The 17,822-nt window shown below is 36.3% G+C and overlaps 1 pseudogene; it reads right to left on the reverse strand.

Moving 5' to 3' along the window:
- The window catches only part of LOC100618801 (ubiquitin-associated protein 1-like), a 48,102-nt pseudogene extending 34,942 nt beyond the window's left edge, over positions 1-13,160 (reverse strand).
- Between the last annotated feature and the right edge of the window lie 4,662 nt (positions 13,161-17,822).

A 17,822-nucleotide genomic window follows, 5' to 3' on the forward strand; every position in this document is an offset into this window, starting at 1 on the left:
GCTCTGAAAGGCAATGTGATCTTGTATGTAGAATGATGGACCGGGACTTAGAAAGACAGGTTCAAATTCTACCTCAAACATCATCCAGTTTTGTCACCTTTAATAAGTCAATAAACTCCTCTATGCCTCAATTTCTTTATTTGTAAAATGAGAGGTTATGATTCAATGACTTTAAGTTTCGTTCCAGTCCTAAATATATGATCCTAATATATGATTCTTTATGCATGCTAATTCCTATACTTAGAATGTCTTCCTTTCCCCTCTTCATCTATTGAATTCCTACCTACCTTTTTAAGCTCAGACTAGTGCTTTAGGAAGGCAACTCCTCCATGAAGCCTTCCCTGATTCCCTACTCTTAGTTAATGACCATTCTCATAACTCACATATGATTTTTTTTTGTTCTTCTCCAAAATACTTACTGAACTTTATTATGTACTACAGTTTTCTTGGTATGTTAATATCCCTCAAATAGAAACCAAAGTTTATGATGATGGGGATCTCATCTCATCTAAACTTTACCTTCCATCTCTTACTCCTTACCACCACATCCTACATATAATAGATGCTTAATAATATATATTTAATGGGTTGTTTTGTCTTGTTAAGCTCTGTTATGTTAAATATTATGTTTTTACATTATGCTTTTTGTCAGTGATGGTGAACCTATGGAACAGGTGCCAAAGATGGCACTCAGAGTACTCTCTATGGGCACACACACATCCTCTCTCCCAACCTCCTACCCCCAGAGTTTGTTTCTAGAAAGGCAGAGGGACTTGGGTGGAGCTGCTTCCTTTCCTCTCTCCATCATGCCTGAAGACATTTTTTCACATCTCCCACCTCTCTGCCCAGCATCCCAATGGGAGAGCACAGGGGATAAGGTGGGTTTCTCACAGGTGGCAGAGCTGGAGGGGAGCAGAGTGCTTGGGCTACTCCCTCCCCCTCTCTACACTGGCTGAGAATTTTTGTCACTTCACCTGCCCCTCCAACCAGCAGCCCAAAGGGAGTGCTTCTTCCCTCCCCTATGTGGGGTAAAGGGGGGGGGGCTGCCTGGCACTTGGTGTGGGGGGGCCATGGCATGTGGTCTCTTGTGAGGGCAGGCACAGAACTGAGTAGGGCCTGGCACTCTGTATCTAAAAGGTTCACCATCATTGTTTTTATGTGATATTAAACCCATACCTTTCTCTACCTTAGAATGAATACTATATATTGATTCCAAGGCAAAAAAGAGGTAAGGGCTAGGCAATAGAGGTTAAGTGACTTTCCCAGAGTCCCATAGCTAAAAAGTGTCTGAGGTCAGATTTGAACCCATGACCTCTCTTCTCTAGGATGAGGCACCTAGCTGTCCCTAGATATTATTTAAATTGAGGAGAACACATAACATTCTTAATATATCAAATTACTCTTTTTTTAGTTGGAAGAGAAGAGATGATTTTGAGGGATTAGATTATCCTAATCCTAAAGGAGGGCATGAAAGGATTCTTGGGAAGCACAGATCTTTGTCAGAGTCAGGGGCCAGAGTGTAGGGTCAGGAACCAGTCACTTGAGGAAATCAGACGCAGTTGGACTGGAGCATCAGAAGAGGGGTAGTAGTGGCACATGCCTCTTTTGCTATTTACCCCAGAGAGGTTTCTTCTTTTCTCTGAAAATCCCTCTGCATAGTACTGAAGTATGCTGATAGATCTAATTGTGATCAACTAATGACTTGTTACCATCTTGCTAGAAACAAGTTTCCTTCAACCCATTCTCATTTGTCTAAACTTTGAGGATCCAGTCCATATCTCCCCAGGTCCTGTCCCTGGTCAGCTGATCAGTCAGCCACATAATCAGCAAATATTTATTGTAAACTCAGAAAAGCTGAGAGCTAATCTGGGGGACTGAGCTATTAGAGACTTCTTGGAGCAGTCTATGATTTTTCCTGGAAGCCCCATTCCATTTCAACAACCTTTTGAACTATTTTCTCCAACAAGCCCTCAGTTCCCAGCTTTATGATTTCAGAACAGAAGGCTCCTCTTTGTCTGGTTTCACCATTTCCAGAATTTTATAATGAACATTTACCCCAAAGAAGTAGAATGATGGAAGGAAAGAGGCATTTATTCAGTACTTATTGTAAGAAAGCATTTATTAAGAGTACTGTGCTAAGCACAGGGGATACAAATGGAAAAGCAAGAGAGTCTCTATTCTCAAGGAGTTTCATATCGTAATCAGGATAGACAACACATAAAGGAAATTTCAGCATTAAGGCAGATGGAAAAGCCCAGTAGTCCTTGGGGTACAATGCTAAAGCAGATGGTAATGTAATTTCTTTAATGTCATTTTCATTGATAAAATTGTATCTGTTTCTGACGTTAAACCATTTGACTATGACAATGATTTTGATGCAAAAAGTCTCCTTTCTGGGTCTACAGTATTCATTGACTTGTAAGGAGGGAGGGGATACAACACCCAGAAAAGAATATATTATATCACTCCACAGTGATTGCTCCCTTGGAAACAATCATTGTGGAGAGGGCTCGAAGCACAGTTTGTGGTCTGGGGAGAGGTGTAGTGCTTGATGTTTCCAGGACTCTCAGGTTTATCATCAGTGGCATTTGATCAGTGGTTAGTGCTATTGGTGGCTGCTCTCCACAGACGGCCAGACTAGAAGGGTCAGTGGTCTGGTTGAAATTGCTATTCCCAGTGCTTTTGGACAGTGTCTAGTATATTCTGAGAAGTAACGGTACTGGGTTGGATCCCCTGACAATGCAGACTCTTATCTCTCCCTCTTTTTCATATAGGTAGGTTTTTCTGTCCCATTGGCAGAAAATCTAACTCTTGGTATTTTCCATCATAATGCTGCACATTTACTCTAACATCATGTATATGTTCTTAGTTTAAAGGAATTTTTAAAATGACATTTTGGAGGCAGTCTGGAAAAAGTGATTTCTTTTCCCCGAAGAAAGGACAATCACAGTCCCTTTCCTACTTTCTCCAGACCAACATTCCATTTAGAATTCCAGGGACTTCTTGGGGAGTAGACCTTGGAGAGATATAGAGTCCATCATCTTCAGTTCTAAGCTCTTCTCTTTCTCAACATTCTGCTTTAGTGGTTCTTTTCCCTCTCTAGGCTGAGGCTCAGTGATAGCAACGATTTCCATAATCATGTCACCTTAATTGCTGCTGTCACTGCAAGTATTGAAATTAATTTTGATTTCTTTTTGTTTCTGCTTAGCTCTTCGAATGTGACTAATATGATTATTTTTGGATTCAGCTCTAACAGTGTTCCAGCAATTTTATGAGCATCTGAAACCTTAGTTTTAGGGGTGGGGCTGCCTGCTGCCCCATACCATTCAATACAAACAGTGAAAATTTCAAAGAAGAGAATCAGCAGTTTTAATGCCATTTCTGTCAACTGGTGCATGAAATGCATGTGCTTGCTGATTCCAAATTCCCCTTTTCTGTATCTCAAGCCTCTGTGTTGGTTATTGATTTTATTGTAAGGTCTTTTTCTCAGGATGAATTCCTCAGGATGAATTAACTAACTGGATTTTTGACATGTGCTCTGATCTCATCCCCACTTGGAATTGTTATTGCCTTTTTTTCCCATCAATTCTGATTTTATCCTTCCATCAATATCTACCTCAGGACTCACTTCCTCCATGAAGCTTTTCTTGATTAATCTCCCTTCATGTTAATTTCCCCCTTATCTTAAATTCTTTCAACACTTGTATAGTTTATGCCAAACAAGATTATATGAACTGATAAGTTGTCATGGAATTTTTCTTTAGTTGTCTGGGATAGGGATAGGAAATGGAACTGTGATTTCATTGGTGTAGGGAGCTTCCAGAGAAGGAAAGTCTGTTTATTAATGTAGGCTGTAACCTTTTCTCCAACTTCATAATCTTGGAGAGTTGCTTACCTGAGATGTTAAAGGTTTTGCCCAGGTTCACAGAAGCAATATATCTGATAGGATATAGTCTCAGGCCTTCCAAGCACCAAAGCTGACTTTCTATATATTATGACTTAGTTTTCTAGAAACCTGATTAAATTTTAATCTCCTCATAGATAGAGATCAGATCTTTTTTCTTGATTAGTGTCCCCATCCCTATCTCTACCTTTCCACCCCAAAACCCAGCAATAGGCTTATTTATGTAGCACTATTTTAATAAACACTTGGTAGAAAAATTAATTATGCACACAGAACATTCATGGGTATGTTATTACTAAAACAATCTTAGTCATTTTGGCAGAAATCTGTCATTTGTCTAAGCAATTGATACTTTTCAAAGTTGTTTCAATATATTTTATCTCATTTGACCCTTTTCAAAGTTCACTAAGGAAGTAAAGGTAAAGTAAGAAAAATGTTGAATATGAAGTCATAGGATTATAGGCTGATAGTCTCAAAACTGTAAGAGACTTTAGAAACCATCAAGTCCAATGAACTTATTTTACAGATAAAGAAATATCCCATTCTTGGAGGTGGGAAGTCTTGTTTTCAAATCTGACCTTAGACACTTCCTAGTTGTATGATCCTGAGCAAGTTACTTAATCCCATTACAATTGGTTTGCCTAGCTCTTACCCTTTCTCCTGTTTCTGGTCTCATGTATATTTGTGGACCCAGCTGTCCTTACTTGTCCAATATTCTTTCAGTTACAACATGTGACCTCCATAGGTAGCCAATGTGAGTAGATTATGAATCACAGAGGATCCTGTGATTTAAAGCTGGAAGATCATGTAGATCCTCATCTTTTGTAGATAGGGAAATGGAGGTCTCCCAAATTCACTCATAATAAGTATCTGAGCCTTGATAATCAACAGAGATGCCATGACTCCAAATCCATTACTATTCATACTGTGTACAATGCTACCCCTATTAGAGATCATGGGATTTTTTAACTGCAGAGGACATTAAGATAATTTAGTCTGAGTCATAAGTTAGAATGCTGGGATGAAACAAACTTGGGAGAGGGGGGACACAGATGGTGGAATTCTGTACAGAAAACCTTATTGAGAATGAGGGGATGCCCTTCAATTGAGGAATGGTTGAACAAATTGTGTTATCTGTTGGTAATAGAATCCTATTGTGCAAAGAGAAATAATGAACTGGAGGAATTCCAGGTGAACTGGAATGACCTCTAGATATTGATGCAGAGTGAAAGGAACAGAACCAGAAGAACCTTATACACAGAGATGGATACATGGTGGCACAATCAAATGTAATGAACTTCTCTATTAGCAGCAATGCAATGATCCAGGACAATTTTGAGGGACTTATGAGAAGGGATGCTATCCATATCCAGACAAAGAACTGTAGGAGTAGAAACAGAGAAGAAAAACCACTGCCTGATCACATGGGTTGATGGGGATAAAATCAGGAATGTAGACTCTAAATGATCACCCTAATACAAATATCAATAATATGGAAATAGGTCTTGATCAATGGCACATGTAAAATCCGGTGGAATTGAGCATTGGGGAAGAATATGAATCATGTAACCATGAAAATTTTTCATGATTAATCAATTAAATTAAATTTTAAAAAAATTAAGAGAAAAAGAAAACCTTATTAAGGAAAGACAAAGATCCCAAGATTATTCCCATGAATAGAGACCATTGCACACTACATTAAAATTCTTTATAAAAGAAATAGGTGTCTGAACCACAAAGAACACAGAAGACAATAGGGTGCAATTGTGCTTGATGGAAATGGGACAGAGTATCCTCTAGAGAGTCTTCCTTGTACTTTCCAATAAGTGGCAAAATGGTATAGTGATTGGGTGGTAAGCAAAATTATGTCCTAGGAAAGGGGTACAATTTTTGATACCTTGAGGTAGAAATCTAGGAGTTAGCAAAAAAGGCTAGAATAGAGGGGTTGTACAATTGTGTAGGATTGGCAGAGTACTACAAGGTGTGGACATGGAAGGTTAGAGAACTGGAACAAAGGTCCTGCTCTGGAAAAATCCTAGTCATCCTATCCTAGTTAAAATTTTACATTTAATTTTATTTTATTTTACAGACGAGAAAGCTGAAACTTGGACAGATTACATGACTGTCTGAAGGTCAAACAGTTAACAGAGAAGAACTAAGGGTAGAATTCCAAGTTTTCTGACTTCTGATAGAGTATAGAACAGTTTTTCCATTCTGCCCTTCTAACTATCAGGCTATTTGTTTCAAAGACTTTGCTTTATAGATAGATGAAGTCTCTTATGATGGAAGAAGCAGCACTTTATGAGGCAGGGAGGGGGAAAAGATCTCCTTGCTGTGTATAACCTGGCACAGGTTCTAACTAGTCTTCTCTGTGCAAATAATAAATCACAAGAAGATGGAAAGCAGGAGTGGAAAAGAGCTGATGAGAAAGCTCTGGGATGGCCCTCTAAATTTTGAGAAAGAAAAAGGAACATGAAGAGAAGTAGTCTGTCAAAAGGGAAAAATAGATAAAGCATTGAAAAGGACCCATTGTACCATGAAGACTTCAGCTAGCCTGACATTAATCATGAAATCTGGGCATACTAGAAATGGACATGATAGGGAGTGAAAGTAATTACTTCATGACTGAACTCAGTGGGCCAAGAGAACTGACTTCAAACTTGGGATAAATACTATGAAAAGCATTCAAGTCAGAGTTCATCAGGGACTGATGGAAAGAATCTGGGAGAAATTTTCAATTTCAATTTCAAATTCAATTTCAATATATTGCCTTGTCCATTTTCTGTCTGAACACAGATGATTAATGAACATGTGAGTTTGTTATGTTCTGTGACAAGGAAATCACTTTAAAAGACTGATATATATTAATTTAAGGTTGCCAAGGAATTCAGCTATGTAATTCATAAATGAAAACTCAAGTCAGCAGTCAACCTTTTATGGAGTTTTTAATTACAAACAGGAAGAAGAAAGGTGAGAGAGAGAGAGAGAGAGAGAGAGAGAGAGAGAGAGAGAGAGAGAGAGAGAGAGAGAGAGAGAGAGAGAGAGAGAGAGAGAAAGGGGAGAGAAGGGAATAGGGCTTAAATACCCACTCTGTTTAGGCTGGGCCAAAAGGCCCAAGCCCTTAGATAGCTGAGGCAAAGAAAAGAGATCAGTCCCTATCACTCACGTGACCAAAATGGAGAAACAGTCTCAGGGGTCTCCACCTCCAGCCTCCTTCAGAGCAAGCCCTCCTCTCAGACCTCTCCAGGAGCTCTCCCTACAGGACCTCTCTCCTCTCAGACTCCTTCAGAGAAAAACTTCTCAGAGCACAACCTCTCAGAGCAAAACCTCTCGACCCCCTCCCAGTCCTCAGACCCCTCTCTCTTTAAGGAAACCATCTCAGTTCCCTCCCCTCAGTTCTCACATCTACCAATCACTGTCCATGTCTTCCCTGTGCCAATGGTGGCTCTAGCTTAACCCAGGACCGCCCAGAGGTCTGTCCCTTTGCACATGTCTGTTGAAGGTCATATTCTCAAATAACTAAATCTTGATCCTTGCTGCAGCCCTTCCTAAATCCTTTTACTCTGAGTAGGGTGGGGATTGTAGTTTCAAGACCTGGTTCTGTCATTCCAAGTATCTCTATTGTATCAATTCTAAAATCAATCATGACTCAAAGAACTTCCTGTTCTATGCTTAAGCATAGGTCAAAGCCCTTTCCATTGTTTAGCAAAAGGTTTCTGTCCTAAAGTAGTCTTAGGTAGGGAGGAGAAGGACCCTCCCATGCCAAGGGTTTTCACATTCCAATAGAGTTCTTACTATCAGTAGGGAATTTTTCAAGTATGAAATTTCCCAATGGGGAAATTTCCAACATTCATAAGTCTAAGAAATTTTAAGGTTTACAGTTCAGGGAAAAGAATAAATTAAATAAACCCAGTTTGTTTTAAGGGACATCTTTCTGGGAGGCAAAAGAAGGCAAGGATATTTTTTTGAATATGATGTAAAAATTTTAAATAGTAGTAGAAATTAAAGAAAAAAGGAATGCTATCATTTGATCATCTGGAATAGTCTGTAATCAATAACAGTCAAATTATTTATTACTATTAATAAGCTTTTTACTTGCCTTAGAACTAATGGAAGTGAAGGAAGATAGGATTCTTTGAAGACCTAAGTCTGAATCCTAGCTCTTTTCTTTACTAGATTTGTGATCTTGAGCAAATCCTTATTCCCATCAGGACCTTAGTCCTTAGTTGTCTTATCTGTAAAAACAAGGGGATAGATTAGGTGTCTAAGGTCCCTTCTAGCTCTTACATTTGTTTCCATCCTTGCTAGTTACATGATGATAGGCAAAGAAGTTAATCTCCTAGTGGCTCATATTCTTCACTTGTAAAATGGAAATAATAGTACCTGCAGTACTCCAGTACTGTGACTTCTAATACTTACCTCAAAGAATGGCTATAAGGATCATATGAGAAAATGTATGTAAAGTCAGTACATATCTGAAATACCAGTATAAATGTTGCAATATTTTTCATCTTTTCTTTTTTTATATCATTCTTCTCATCTTATTTGATGCAATTGAGAGAGAAATTATCCTAAAGAAATCACTCTTCCTATTTTTCTTCCTTTATATTCATTTTATTGATTATTACACATATAGATAAAATAACTGCTTTTTGTAGTTGAATAAATTATTTCATATGTGACCTCATCTTTGGGCTCCTGAATACAACTCCACAAGCAGACAGTATAACAGACATGAGATGTTCCTCATCTTATTCCCACATGACTTTGATCTTTATGTTTTGAAAGTTTTTGGTTCCATATATCTTAGAGATTATGAGAATTTGATATGTCATTCTTAAATTTTTGTTGGCCAGAGTAATATATGGATGACTGTCAGCAACAGAGCAGCCTGTGATAATGTTCTATGTGAGGTAAAGTTTAGTGCTCATGATCAACCCTGTTAGGTAGCATAATACATAGAGTGCTAGACCTGGAATCAGGAAGGCCTGAATTCAAATCCTACTTCAGTCACCTTTTTAAATGAGTGGTTCTAAATGAGTCACCCCCATTTCCTGTACAATAAAACGAGGAGAAGGAATAATACTACCAATCTCCCAGGATTATTATGAAGATCAGATGAAGTAATATTTGTGAAGTGTTTTGAACAGAGTTGTCAAATGTCCAACCAGATTAAAATCTAATTGAGAAATATTTATCAAAATAAATAAAAATATAACATAAAATATATAATGTTAATTTGTGGTTTTCTAAGTCAAAGTGTGCCCTGTAGGTATCCATTTCTACTTGAGTTTGACACCACTAGCTTTGGTGACCTTAAAATACTTTGTAAATGCTAGCTAGGTGATGTTCAGATAGAAATGGATGTTGTTGCTATGCTGCTATTAGCCTATGGTCAATTCTTTGAAAACTATTTTGCAGATGGACCAAATGACTGCTTTTTGTAATTTAAAAATAATATTTGGTTTAAAGTTCAACTTCTAGGAACATAGGGAGCAGACAGAATGTCTGTGATACCTCTACCTTGTCCTCTTTCCACGTGGTTTTAATTTCTTTTGCTAGGTCTCTATATTTTGAAATCTTTTTATTGCATGCAGTTTGGAGAGTATAAACATTTGGCATCCAAATATCTATTAAAACATTGCTCTTAAGTTTTTATGGATCAATATTAATGTCCAGGCAATTATGTAAAAATAGTTTCATTTGTTCTAGTTTTACTATATTTAATTTTCAGGAATGTTTGGGAAATATTTATAGTGCCAGGATTTGTCATCTATAAATTCCTAAAGAATAGAGAACTTTTGGGAAACAATCTTAACCACTTGATTGTGTCTAGGTAACTAGCAGTTGAATTTTGGCAATTGGAACTATATATTGCACTGATTTCATTTTTTCATTGCCTAATGCATATTACTCAGTAAGTCTTTGTTGCTTTTGCATAATCTTTCTAATATTTATGGTGGCATTAACCTGATTCTGAATCAAGGGTTTATCCTAATGTTCAGTTTCTATACATAAATCTGCTTGATCAATATTTATTCAGCACTTATGTAAGCATATTGCTAGTTGAGCTCATGTGGTTGTCACTCATGGAATATCTTTTGATTCCAGTTTGAAACTCGGACATTTCATAGGCTCTACCAAGAATAAAACATTTTCAGTTATATTAATTAAACCAATGGGGTATACTTATTGTTATCTTTTACTATTTTATGAAGTGAGTTCTGCTTTTTCCAAATTATTCCTATAATTTTTTACCCATTAATCACATGCTCTGAGATCTACATAAAACTTTGTCCTTTTATGACAAGCAACTTTCTATGGCTGCCTTGAGATGAAGAGCCCTGTGCTTTATTAAAATCATACAGATTTTTTTAGAGTATCTTCTAGAGCCATGATCATACTTTCCACTGTGCCAAAAATGTATGTTAAAATATATTACATAAATTTTAATTGATCCAAATCTATTCTTCCTCTTCATTTTGACTTCAGGATGCCATTTAGTTTCCTGACATATCATACATAGCCTCAGTTTTCTTCTTGCCAGTACTTATGATCTATGTATCTGATCTGGAGAAGATCAAGGTATTCATAAAGCTCACCATCATCCATTGGTTTAATTTGAACTCTTAATTAAGACCCCAAACTTTTGACTTCTATTCTTCTTTGGCATTCCTCAACACTTTTGTACTTACTGAATCAAAGTGTCATTTTTAATATCTTTAGATATAATTTCTTCAAGATGGAGTAGCAGGTTAATGTGGTTTTTGAAGGAGTCATATAACTTGATATAATTCAAGTTACATCAAATGATTAATCTAATGTTTTGGTATGACTCCCTTTTTAATGTGAACTCCATATTAATTTCTATTCAGGAGTGATGATACTGGATTTATGACTTAGCAGAACCATAGTGGGCTTAAACTGTCTCACTAGAAGATGTCATATTTTATATCAATTATTCTTGACATTTTTGTGTTGGTGACATGTTTTAAACAAAGAATAGTTTTCCATATGGGTATGAAATACTCTGGTTTTTCCCACTATGTTTGGGTTTTATATATTTGTAGAACATGACTAAGTCAGGGACTAAAGAGAATAGATAAAAGTGACATCACTGTTATAGAACTCTTGGGTAGCTTATTTAATAATCAATGACAATACTAAGTTGCTCTTTATGTCCTTATGACTACTTGACATGTCCTATTTGCTCTTGCCAGTATATTGTTTTCTTTTAGGTGTTTATATATTTTTCTTTGATCAACACAAGTTGCAGATGCTTTGTAGGAAATACAGAAACATTTAATTGATCTACATTTATAGAAGACTTTGGCTTTCTCTCTCTCTCTCTCTCTCTCTCTCTCTCTCTCTCTCTCTGTGTGTGTGTGTGTGTGTCTCTCTCTCTCCTTCTGATATTTTCTTCCTCCTGTTTGTAATTAAACACCATAAAAAAATTTGGCAGCTGACTTGAGTGTTTCATTTAGGAATTACATAAGTGAATTCCTTGGTGACCTTAAATTAATATATATCAGTCTTTTTAAAGTGATTTCAATATCACACTATATCTATATATCATCATGATATCTATTTCTAGTTTCATTTGGCTTATATTTTTTGTGTGTTGGACGTCTTTTGCCATATAGGTAGTCTGAAGCTTTTCATATTACCCTTTTTTGGGGATATTTTTCTCTAATTTCTTTGCTTTTCAAGTCTGAATAATAGAATTTTAAATTTATATTGTTTATTTATTTCCTCAAGTTGCTTGTTTTCTTGGATCACCCTAACCTTTTGGTTTTCACTTTTTATTATTGATTAAAGATTTAAACATTTATTCTAAATTCTTCACATGTTTATTTTTTTAATCTCCATTAATTTTATAAAATGAGTTAAAAATTTCTGCTATTCTAACCTACTAGATATTAGCACAATCTTCAAATATCTTTTCTAGGTATGTCATAGTTTTCTCTGGACATTATTTCATGGTAATATTTAACATCTGTCCTTTGCAGTATACTTAATTATTACCATTTTTTTCTATTAGGGTCTTTGCCATGATAATAGCATTATAATTTGTACTATCCTACTTAGGAATGTGACTCATCAGTTCTACTTGAGTATAAGCTACTCTAGGGCAAATTCCAGATTATTCATCTCTTCATTCCTCTGAACGCCAAGCAAAGTTCCAAGAATAGCAAAGGCACTAAATAAATACGTGTTTCCATTACCTTTGTATACATTTTGTAGTAACCTATTTGTTTATGGCAAAGAGCTCTTAAACTTACACAAGGAATCTATAAGAGATTTCAGAAAGGTTATGGACTTGTATGGGAAAAAATTTACTGTAATCTTCACTAATCTCTAACTGAAATTTAGTATTTCCTTCAACTATTTAAACATATTATTTTGAGAAGCGGTCCCTAGGCTTCACCAGGTTATCAAAGAATTCCATACCAGGAAATAAGGTTAGGTGGCAGAGTGATAGCTGAGAGGATTGAGAGCCAGGTCCAGAGATGGGAAGTGCTGGGATCAAATCTGAAGTCAGACACTTCCTAGCTATGTAACTAACCCTCATTGCCTAGTCCTTACTGCTCTTTTGCCTTGGAACCAAAACACTGTACTGATACTAAGACAGAATGTTCAGTTTAAAAAAAAAAAAAGAGAATAGGTTTAGAATCCTGGGTATATGTCTGAAACCCACTAGTAGAATATAAAATCTTTGTTTTATATATATATATATATATATATATATATATATATATATATATATATATATCTTTAGAGTAAGGTCTGATTTTTTTGTCTTCTTTATCCTTAGGGTCTAGCACAGTGCCTTGTACATAGTAGATGGTGGGGTTTCATAAATGCTTTTGATTGAATGACATTGGATTATCAGACAAGAACAGTCCTGGAAATATTTATCATGTTACCTATCTGATATATGCAAGAAGAAATTCCTGAGGCAGAGCCAGGGTCAGGGGATAGATCATGGCACCACTATGGGGGTGATAGGTTCTGTCATATAAGAGTTGTGGAACTAGACTGATGATCAATATCCTCAGCAGGAAGAACTGAACATGTTTCCGCTCAGATCGGCACATCTGCCCGATGTTTGCAGAAGAGACTTACAAACAAGCCTGGTGGCCGCTGTGCACAGAACTGAAGTTGTACGAATCCTGATAAACCCTTCATTAAGTGGCACAACATGCTGCTTTGGCTTCCGATCCAAATTACAGGGATCTATGGATGGGTAGGACATGATGCCTGTGGCAATCTGAAAACAGCTTTTGCTAAGGAGAGTGCTACAATTGGGACGTAAGAAAAGTCATGGATTTAAATAGGTTGTTTTTGGATTACATTTTATAGAATATAAGATGATATGATATAAGATGACATAACATAATATAATATAACATCATATAACATATAACATAACATGATAATATAATATAATATAATATAATATAATATAATATAATATAATATAATATAATATAATATAATATAATATAATATAATATAATATAATATAATATAATATAATATAATATAATATAAATATGTAACATAGTATATATGACTTTTGCAAATATGCATTAAATTATAGTAAATACGTTTATCCGAGAGAAACAAATCTTCACATTAGCTATGCCTAAAAATCTATATCTCATTTTTCCCCTCTCCCTCCAAATCCTCCCCTCTCCCCAAGAAGGCAGGTAATAAATAGGTGGATTTTGAAAAAAAGAAGAGTTAATTCCTGATTCTTTAGGTAGGTACCATGTTGGTGTTCCTAAGATATTTCTCCATATCATGTTAACACCCTATGGGTGACATGTCAGGACAAGGAATTCTCAGCACTATTGCCTCCAATAATAACACACGAAGGCTACAAAATGTCTTAGGAACCTTGTTGGCATTTTCTCCTGTGGTGTTTAGGAGAGCTCAGAACCAAAATCTGATGCCAGGAAGAATAATTAATACTGCCCTCAGTTTTCTGAATGAATTTAAAAGTTTCAGCAAGTAAGAGAATATACTTTCATATATATATATATATATATATATAATATTGGCATGTATTCATATGTAAACATTTAAAGCTGATTTGTACATGTCATTTAAATGCTAATATATATAATGCTGATAAGCTCACCTTAATATGTATGTAGAGATATCATATGCATGCATAAGGGAGTAGTTTGCATTCAAAATCCACTTCCATATACATATTAATAAATGTATATAATGCTGTTATAGCAACATGCAGAAATCTATGCAATTGCACACATGTATATACACTTAAGCGTTCATACACATGCAGCACAGTGGATAGAGTACTGAGCCTGGAGTCAGGAAGACTCAACTTCAAATCCTGCCTCAAACATTTGCTGGCTCTCTGACCCTGAACAAGAAGTCACTTAACCTCTGTTTATCTCAGTTTCCTCATCTGTAAAATGGGGGTAATAATAGCACCAACTTCCCAGCGTAGTTGTGAAGATCAAATGAGATTATATACATGTTACCTGTTATCATCATCATCACAAATCTTCACAAATTGTTAGATACATATACATGTATACTCATCTGTGTCTGTCCTTATATATATGTGTGTGTGTGTGTGTGTGTGTGTGTGTGTGTGTGTGTGTATGTATATATATATATATGAATCAGGGAAACAAGACATTTTGACAGCTGCAACAACTAAAACATAAAACAATTGAGAACATGTAAAAGAAAGACAAGGCAGAACTGTATCTATCTCTAGCTCTGTCTCTATCTCTAAACCATCCATCTCTATTTCCATTTGTCTCTATATTTTTGTCATTATCTCTGTCTCCGTATCTCTGTCTTCATCCACTGCTCTATTTCTGTCTCCTCTATCTATATCTAGGCTTGTATGCAGGTACATATATACATCTATCTCAGATTTACATGTCATTATTCTATATCTATCTATATCTATATAAAGTGTCACCTCTTTGTCTTGGAATCCCTTGTATCCTTCAAGATCAGCCCAAGAGGCACTTTCCACATGAGGCCCTTTCTGATTCATTCAGTTGCAGGTCAGCGCCTCATTCCAGTACCCCCCAAATTAATCTGAAATTATCTTTTATTAGTTATGCATATGCTGTCCCTATACATACATGCTTTCTTCCTCATTAGAATATAATTTCCTTGAAGGCAGGCTCTGTTTAATTTTTGTCTTTTTTTTCCTAGTAAATAGTAGATGTTTAATACATACTTAATTGGTTTATTGAACTAGAAATTATGAGAGAAACACAGAGGATAAAGCCAAAAAGTCAAATTTAAATCATAACTCATCCACTTATTAAAAGGTGATATTGGGTAAGTTAGTTTTTTTTTATCTTAGTTTCTTTATCCATAAAATGGAGGTAATGATATTTGTATTACTCAGTCTCCCAAAGTTTTTGCCAGGATCAAATGAGATGTTTGTAAAAGTGCCTTCTAAATGGCTTTGCCAATGTGATTTCTAATACTTTTATACCTATGGTGATTTTAAGGAGAGAAAAAAAAATGTAAAAAGAGTTTAAAGAAGTGAGGGAGGAACATAGGCCAGACTTATAATAATAGTTTACTTTTGCATAATATTTTATGGTTTACTACATGCTTTCTACACTGCAATGCTTTGAAGTAGATATATATATATATAATAGATACTATTATTCTCATTTTACATATGACAAAACTGAGGTAAAATGATTTACTGAAGCTCTTAGAACTAGTGAATGAAAGGGCTGAAACTCAAACCCAGATCTTCTGATGTTAAATCCAGGACTTACAGAAGTGTGGAACTGAAGCTTGAAGGGACATCAAATGCCATTGAATTGAACCCCCTAATTTAAAGATAAAAAAACCTAAACGCAAAGATGTAATGTAATTTATCCAAAATTACACAGGGATTATGCATCAGTAGTAGGGTTTCAACATAGATCATCTGATTCCAGAACCAGTGTTTTTTGCCTCTCTTACTTTTTTAATGGGGCAGCTAGGTAACACAATGAATAGAGTGCAGGGAGTGGAGGCAGGAAGACTCCTCTTCCCGAGTTCAAGTCTGGCCTCAGTTACTTTCTGGCTGTGGGATCCCAGGTAAGTCCCTTAACCCTGTTTGCCATGGTTTCCTCATCTGGAAAATGAGTTGGAGGAGGAAATGACAAACCCCTCCAGGATCTTTGCAAACAAAATAAATAAATAAAATAAGAATAGGGTCACTAAGAGTTGTATTTGTTTAAACAAAAACCTCTAATTGTATTTATTTTTAATTTTTTATTTAGAATATTTTTCCATGGTTACATGATTCATGATTTCCCCCACCTGAATGAACCCCCCTCCCAGACCTAACAAGCAATGGGCAATACATGTATCATTGTTCAAAACCTATTTCCATGTTATTCATATTTGTCCCCATCCAACTATGTGATTGATCATGTTCCCCCCCCCCCCCCCCCGCATTTCTGTTCCCCTAGTTCTTTCTCTGGATGTGGATGGCGTTCTTTCTTATAAGTCCCTCTGGATTGTCCTGGATCATTGCATTGCTGCTAGTAGAGAAGTCCATTATGTTCCATTGTGCCACAGTGTATCAGTCTCTGTGTACAATGTTCTTCTGGTTCTGCTCCTCTCACTCTGCATCACTTCCTGGAGGTTGTGCCAGTTCACATGGGATTCCTCCAGTTCATTATTCCTTTGAGCACAATAGTATTCCATCACCACCTTATACCACAATTTGTTCAGCCATTCTCCAATTGAAGGGCATCCCCTCATTTCCAATTCTTTGCCACCACAAAGAGCGCAGCTATGAATATTCTTGTACCCGTCTTTTTCCTTATTATCTCTTTTGGGTACAAACCCAGCAGTGCTATGGCTGGATCAAAAGGCAGACAGGCTTTTAGCTCCCTTTGGGCATAGTTCCAAATTGCCCTCCAGAATGGTTGGATCAATTCACAACTCCACCAGTGGTGTATTAGTGTCCCAATTTTGTCACATCCCCTCCAGCATTTATCATTTTCTTTTACTGATATGTTGATTAATCTGCTAGGTGTGACATGATACCTCAGAGCTGTTTTGATTTGCATCTCTCTGATTATGAGAGATTTAGAACACTTTTTCATGTACTTATTGATAGTTTTGATTTCTTTAATCTGAAAACTGCCCATTTATGTCTCTTGCCCATTTGTAAATTGGGGAATGGCTTGATTTTTTTTGTACAATTGTCTTAGTTCCTTGTATATTTGGAAGAGTTAACCTTTGTTGGAGAGTTTTGTTATAAAATTTTTCTCCCAGTTTAAACAATTTTAAATAGACCACCCAAAAGACATGTCTTGAGCTGTGTCTTAGGGGATGTATGGAGTATGGTAGACAAAGTATTTCATTCAAGGAGATGAGCATGAAACACGATAAGGCAAGAAAATGAGCATGGGGTGTGTGAAGAAATCTACCTGGCTGCCTGACAAAGGACTTGTATTTGAGAGAGAATCCATAAACACCAGGAAACATGTTAACATTTGCTTGCCATATTATCTACTGTTTTCAGACCAGAAGCACACTAACCTGTGCATGTCTTTGTTAGTCAATTTTGCATGGTGCCTATCTCTGTATCTCACTTTCTTCCTAGGGAAAATGGAAATAATAATGCTTTTATCTTCTACCTTTCAGGGTTGGTTTGAGGATAAAATGTGATGAATGAAAGAAACATAGAGTCACAGAAAATTAGAGCTGGCAAGAAGTTTGCTCAGAAGCCAGATAGTCCAACCTATGCACGGACAAAAATTGACTTATGACAGCCCTAGCAAGTGGTTATCAAACCTTGGTTTGAAAACCACAAGTGAGAGGCAATTTACTTCCTTCCAAGGCAGTCCAATACACCTTGGAATAGTTCTTATTCTCGTCTAGTTTTCCCTTCTATGAT

The sequence above is a fragment of the Monodelphis domestica genome, chromosome 7, assembly GCF_027887165.1.
Source record: "Monodelphis domestica isolate mMonDom1 chromosome 7, mMonDom1.pri, whole genome shotgun sequence".
NCBI lineage: Eukaryota > Metazoa > Chordata > Mammalia > Didelphimorphia > Didelphidae > Monodelphis > Monodelphis domestica.